Genomic DNA, 4894 nt, shown 5'->3' with positions numbered 1-4894 from the left:
TATTCTGGCAACAAAACTTGCTTTGGAACAGTTTTTCGCACTGAGAAACTCCAGGAGTGTGGTACCTTCGGCTTCACCTTAAAAACTCGCAGACGCTAGAGAATTGCGGGGGAAGAGAACATCCCTGTCATTCGCAAAATTGAAGCCAAACCGGTCTGTAACCGGCTGCACAGTGTCCAAAGTGGTGTACAACGATCGGAGAGTGGGCGTAAGGTTAACATGAATAGATTACGAAGCTTTGGTCTATAAATTCTACTATTCTCAGAAAATGCTGTAATGTTGGGATATCCGCAGCACTGGCTATGGTGTTTACTAAATGTAGCAGGCCGCCTGGTCACGGAACAAGCAGTGCTCACTTCTGAAGTGTTAAGAATGTCCCTATCACTTTGGTATTGGGTAACATAACCATCAATAAAACTCCTTCTGAGGCAAAACCAGTGGCCTCAAATCTCATAGAGTTAGTTGTGAGCAAAAAAGTACGGTCCACGTGATCCCGAATAAAGACCAGGCGTCTCACTTGGTTGAGACTCTCAAGATCCAAATATAACTACTTAATCGTTCGCTGTACAGGTGTACAACAAATGCTATCCGTTGAAAAAGTCTGGGGGACCTAATGGATAGCATGTTGGATGCACATCTGGACAACATGTTCGACTACTAATGAGATCCTGGAAATAGGTTATGGGCTGTGCGTTCCAAGTTGCATATTCACCAATTATGAACTGCAGCAGCCCTAGGAAATGCTGCAATGTGTCGGTTGTAAGTGGATTCCTCTGATGTATTCCCTATGCTTACTAACCCACCACTCCACGTGACCACTGATTCCTAGTGATGTGGATTTTTAAAAAAAAACATCACTTTAGAACTCCAGGCTGGACTCCCTAGAAAAAGAAGTAAATTTTCCGATCATGTCTTTCATGTCCGAAGATGGCAGTGGTGTTACCAATCGAAGCAACACTGTGGATTTTCGCTTGAACGGTTGCACGTGACTGAGTTTGCCCCACCTGTCGGCAGTCATCATCATCATCACCGACAGCATGACATCAGTGTTCAACACCGATGCTTCACTGCCGTACAACCATGACTTATTTGAAAGCCTTATTGTAAAGAAAAGGGTAAAGGTGGACGGGGGAGGGACTTAGGGCTAGCTTAACACAATCATTCCGAGGTGCCTACACCTCCAGACATTCACTCAGACAATCTGGATAGAAGCTGACAACAAGAACGCCACTGACATCGGTCAGCAGCCATATCTTGTAGTGTCTCCAACCAGGCACAGTGAGGATGACATATTAACATAACAGATTTGAAGGGATACCACCGGGGTGTATAAGTTCCAATGCCAGTCAACCTATGAATAAACAAGAATATCCAGCTTTTGCAGTGGCAGTGTAAAGTGAGATTTCGTCCTGTTGGAAGTACCCGTTACACAACCGAAAACGCGCTTTCTAACTGCCTCATTACGGATTTGCCGACACCAACGCACGCGAGCTATGATTCTGAGACAACGATTGTCGAACACCTGAAGACGTCTCAGTTCCGCAGCTCGAATAGGCCAGGTCTCACAGCCATACAACAAAACAGCCTGTACTGTAGCTTGATACACACGTCCCTTCAGATTCAGGGATAAACCATTCTGACGCCATAGGTGTCTCAAGTTAGCAAACGTGGCCTGTCGGCAGTGAAGATAAATCAACTTGAGGTACACGTAAGTTGATTTCGGAGGTTTAAAAAGGGGCGTAAATACATTGGTGGATCCGACCAACACCGGAAAAAAAATAAATTTAGCGGTGAATTTTGCTACTTTGAATGTGTTAAAGGAATACAAACCCTTGGCGAAATACGTAGTTTGACGCAGCAAGTTTACTCAGCTTCTTGTTCGGTTTGGCTGATCATGAAAGCTGAAGAATCACGCGGACAAATGAATACGTGTGCTGCTGTACTGAGGATGGCGTAAAAGTGTGTGACAGTCCTCCAAACAGTCGGCTATAAGTTACCTAAAGACGTGATAAAAATGGTATAATTCTGAATCATCTGGACATGTATTTTCCAGGGCTTTTAATGGGTGGACTCATTTTTAAAGGGTCTCTCTGAGCGAAGAGATAAAATTTTTGGGGTTACGCTAATGCTCACCTGGTTTTTGGATAAATTTACAACAATCAAAGAACCAGACCTCCTATGTGAGTGCATTTTGGAAGCCGCTCAAGTTCTGAGAGTGAAAATTGAGATACTTATCCTTCTCAACGTCGGCTCCCCCACGTACTTACTGTTTTAACGATTAAAGTGTATCTGAAATGTGCTATTTCCTTAGGTCGTGTTTATAAAATAAGTAGACAGCTATACTCACGTGGACTACGGACCTTCGTTCTGAATACGGTGGAAAGCTGGTGGAAACTTCAGGATAAAATTCTTAGGTAGGTATCCTGACCAATGCTGTTTGAGCAAATGGGAGAAACGTGCCACGGCGTTTCCGTGCCCTGATAACCAACGATGGGTGGGATACTCAGCATGATGCGCCACCGGTGCTCCCCTAAGAAACACTGGATTTTTAAATTTCTAAATTCTCCAATTAGATGGCTTTATCAAACAGTCATGACCAACCGCGAGGAATTCTAGTCACATTCTTGAGGCAGGCAAATGATGTCTGGATTCCGAACCCAGTTGCTAAAGGCACTTGACCTTCAAAAACCAACTTGCTAACAAGAAGTCAGTAAATGACACAAAACTTATCAAGATGTTTTCAATAATTTCAATAATTTACCGCTTGGTAACGCATAAAACCACTAATAAGTGAAAAAAACTTTGACACCATTAGTTCCGTTTGAACTTTGTGGGGCTATTTTTGGCCTGCGGTCCTCTGCGAAACAACTTCTCAGCATCAACATCCCTATTCTGTTAGAAACGTTGTTTGTCTGTCACGAAGGCTGTTCCGGCCGGCTGTGAACAGCCTACGTGTAGCTTGATCGTCTCCCAACTACCACTCAAGTATACTGAGCTGTGTTACCTTATCCATTATGAAAATGCCCAGTCTGATGGTTAATATATGCTCGATCTGAGCATATAACTGGTTACACACAAAGCCGGTGGAAGGATTTGTTAGATACTGATCCCTATACCCGTGTCGATCATTCACTGATCCTACGAAAAGAGGTTTGCCTGACATGGTACGAGAGGGCTAAAGAGTTTCTTCAATTTACAGCTGAAGGAAGATTACGGTAAGTGTGATCGTGTCTTACGCCTTCCTGGTCATAAACCGTTTTGCGTTGTTCACAGATGGTCCGATTGATAATACTATGGAACACAGGCCATCGAAATTCGGCAAAATAATCAAGAACTCCTTTAAAATCAGTTTTATTTTAGTCACATCAGTCGTATTGCTGCAGGTTTTGGGGACATTCTGGTCAATAAATAAAAGAGATGCAATAAATCAATATCGTCACCTGAATCGAGTCAGGTCAAATTGGTGTCATGATAATGTATTCGCGTAACCTAGTTACGCCTATGCGTACACCTTGAATCAATAAACTCCCAACGATGACATCTTGAAGCAATTGGAACACAGGCCATCGAAATTCGGCAAAATAATCAAGAACTCCTTTAAAATCAGTTTTATTTTAGTCACATCAGTCGTATTGCTGCAGGTTTTGGGGACATTCTGGTCAATAAATAAAAGAGATGCAATAAATCAATATCGTCACCTGAATCGAGTCAGGTCAAATTGGTGTCATGATAATGTATTCGCGTAACCTAGTTACGCCTATGCGTACACCTTGAATCAATAAACTCTCAACGATGACATCTTGAAGCAATTTGTTTTTTACCATGATTTCCCGACTGCTGATTGAGGTGGAACCGTTTTCGATCAGCGGAAGACAAGCGTCCCCGAATACCAAATCAGATTTTCAAGGAAACCAAAAACGTAGAAAGTGAGTGTAACGAAATTATTATGTCATCGCAAGCTACTGTCTTATTGAAAGAGTTCTGAGTGAAACATCACGGCCATTTTTGACTATAAAACTCTTGATGTCTCTCTGGATTAAGTTTTGATGAATGCCCATCAACTGTAGTTCTAGAGTGTTCACCTAATTGGTTTTTTAACCACAGACTGTTGAATTTTGTGCAGCCAACGGGGCAGCGGGATGCATGAAAACCCTTCTTGGTCGATAAAAATGGCAATTGGACGATTCGAAGTCTTCACCTAACGTTTCAACGTTCACTCACGGTCTGTAAAACACTATACAGTCAATAAAGTACTCAAAATATAACTTTTACTTCTGATGGTCCTCTATGATCATCAGCTTCAACCGGTAGGCTGTGCAAAAGATGTGATTGCATTCACTTACGAACTTTTTTATAGCCCTTGATACGTTCTCAGTAAAGAGCAGTCTAGATCATTGGATTTCTAGCCTTACTAAATGGTGTAGCCTGATATGACTTTGTAATGTATGTATGTGAATACCATATCTTATGAAAAAATAAGTTCTAATATGAACTGCCGACAATAATCAGAAACAGGTAGTTTTTCAGGATCGCTGCTGATAAACTTTCCATACAACGTGGTCAAATCCCAATTGTCACTGAGAAAAAAGCACCCTGTTGGTATCCCTCCTACTGAAGTTCTTCATTCTTTCCTGAGGTCCTTAAAGAAACGTGTTAGACCGTCTGTAATATCCTATCGTTTGCTTCTAAGTGTCGTAATCCCACGTCCCGTGTTCATTTATACCGGAGGTGGTTCGCTTTCAATCACGGAAATACGATATTCTACGTAAGCGACTCAATGAGGCTGATGCTGAACTAGTAAGATGTGCTGCAAGAAGTGCTGCAATGATCCCGCGGGCTACACTAGCTGGAACGTCGTTCCACAAGGTGCAACCATGCCAGGAAGGCCAAAGGG

The sequence above is a fragment of the Opisthorchis viverrini genome, assembly GCF_000715545.1.
Source record: "Opisthorchis viverrini unplaced genomic scaffold opera_v5_10, whole genome shotgun sequence".
NCBI lineage: Eukaryota > Metazoa > Platyhelminthes > Trematoda > Opisthorchiida > Opisthorchiidae > Opisthorchis > Opisthorchis viverrini.
Note: the sequence above shows the minus strand (reverse complement) of the source record.